Genomic DNA, 2,384 nt, shown 5'->3' with positions numbered 1-2,384 from the left:
CTTCTCACTTTTCTCATTTCTCAGTTTCTCTACTTCATCATCAGAGACTACATCTTCAACCACAACCTCTTCTTCATTCTTTTTATTTTCCACCTTCTTTTTCCCTGGTTGAAGTACCAACCCACTTCTTGTCATAATTGCTTTACAGTGCTCCTTAGGATTCACTAGTGTATCACTTGGAAATTTCCTTTGTGGTCTCTCTGATATCTGTCTTGATAATTGACCAATCTGGGTCTCCAAATTTCTGATTGATGCTTCTTGATTTCTGAAAGAAGTTCTGGTCTCCTGCATGAATGCAGTTGTCTCTTCCCTGAATGAAGTAGAACCCTGAATATAATCCTGAGTTGTCTTAGATAACTGAGCAAACGCTTTCTCCCATGCAGCAGGATCACTTGACTGCTCCTTCATATGTGGTGGTGGAGGATGTAATGGTGGATTCAATTGATGGTTGGAACTATAGCTGAATCCTGGGTGTTGATTCTTGTTTTTCCATGGTGGCATATAAACATTCTTTCCCTGATTGTTGTAGTTCCTTTGATCATTCTGATCATACCACACTCCATTCACCTCTGCTTGTTCTGATGATCCCCCATAATCACACTCCTCTGTCACATGGCCCTTGCCACAGATAGCACATACACTCTTTGTTTCCACAGAAGCTACCTTTTGTGAAGAGAGTTGCTTAATAAGGGTATCTAATTGTTGCTGTTATTGTCTCTGTGTCTGTATCAGTTGATCATTCCTTGCCAACAGAGCATCATACCCATCCAACCTGATAATTCCTGTCCTTCTGTCAGCCACTGGGGCATTATCAAATTCTTGAGATGCTAATGACTCGAAGATATCCAAGGCTTCTTGAGGGGTCTTGGTAGTCAATGATCCTCCAGCAGTGGCATGCACCAAGGTTCTAGTGTTAGTGGTCATTCCTTGCAGGAAGATTGTTGCTTGTTGCCATGCCTCAATTCCATGCTGTGGACATTTCCTCAACAAAGTCTTGAATCTCTCCCAAGCCTCATAAATAGATTCTGACTCTTTCTGCTTAAAGCTTGTAATCTCATCCTTCAACTTGGCCCTCTTGGATGTTGAGAAAAACCTTTGCAAGGATTTGGTTTGCAAATCATCCCAAGTTGTTATACTTCCTTGTGGCAATGATTGCAGCCATCACCTTGCATCATCGTTCCCAATTGGTCCTCCGCACTGGTTCCAGCAAACTGATCCTTCTGCACCAAATGTATCAAAGCAGGCTTCAATTCAAAGTTGTTGGGCTCCACTGTTGGGCGCACAACGCTCCCAATTGGAGGAATCACTGAAGGAGTCATGTACTCTCCCAGTGTCCTCTGTGGTGGTGGTGGTCTGTGATTCTCTGCCATTATATCTTCCTGATTAACCGTACTTGATTCACCAATTTCTTGCAACTGTCTCCTTTGCCTGGCTGCCCTTTTGTGCTTCCTCAATGTCCTTTCTAATTCTGGATCATACAACAACAAATTTGGATCAAGTGTACCTCGCATATACCAGAATCAAAATTGACCAGAAACTTAACATAAACTAAAATACTGAAAATAAAAGGATTCAATCTCAGAATTCTATAGTATCAGTTAGTGTTGAAAAACAAATTCCCCGGCAACGGCGCCAAAAACTTGTTGGACGTTTAGCAAGTGCACTAATCGTACAAGTAATAAAATGATGAGTAAAGATCGTTCCCACGAGGAATTGTGTTCAAACACCAATATACCATAGAAAACTAATTTGAATCAAATAAGAGTTTGTAAAAATCATGAATAATTTGTCACCAGAAAATTGATTGTAAGTAATTTGACACAAAGTAAATATGGATTAGGAATTAATAAAAACAACAAGTAGTCGGAAAACAACTTTCCTCCATGATAACCCATATAAAAATTGATCATGTGATGAATTCCTTTCCATGTGATGTTAATCAACCTTTTACTTATCATCAAGGTGTAATCCCTTACTACCCTGATAGATACATTAATCAGAAACCCCAATCCCTTGGTGATCTCTTTCTTAATACATGCATGAATTACTAAGGTTTTAAGATTACATCAGAATTCTAGCATCAATCCCTTGAGTACTAGAATTCTGATGTTGAGATTATCAAATATAGAAGTCATATAAACATCCCTGTTCTATACTACTTCTTTGATAGAAATAATTAACTCAGAAAATCTCAAATCAACACATAAAAAATACTTCATCATATTGATCAAATCAACATAGTATTATCATGGAATTCCATTGCATTCAGACTACAAAGACTCTACTCAGACATGACTAAGGAATAAATAAGAGAAGAAGAAATAAACTTCATTTCCATGTTGAAAGTCTTCAATCTCCAAACTATTACAAGGAAATCCTAATAC

General features: G+C 38.4%; 1 non-coding gene across 1 annotated transcript; it reads left to right on the top strand.

Annotated features, from left to right (window-relative positions):
- The first annotated feature begins 961 nt into the window (after nucleotides 1–961).
- Nucleotides 962–1,068, top strand: LOC133315512 (small nucleolar RNA R71). Its single transcript, XR_009752101.1, has one exon. It is a non-coding gene; the product is annotated as a small nucleolar RNA R71 (small nucleolar RNA).
- Nucleotides 1,069–2,384: the final 1,316 nt, after the last annotated feature.

This window comes from Gastrolobium bilobum, unplaced genomic scaffold (genome assembly GCF_033153095.1).
Source record: "Gastrolobium bilobum isolate Gb01-03AN ecotype WA unplaced genomic scaffold, APGP_CSIRO_Gbil_v1 utg16407, whole genome shotgun sequence".
Classification (NCBI taxonomy): Eukaryota; Viridiplantae; Streptophyta; class Magnoliopsida; order Fabales; family Fabaceae; genus Gastrolobium; species Gastrolobium bilobum.
This window is presented reverse-complemented; position numbering and strand designations above follow the sequence as displayed.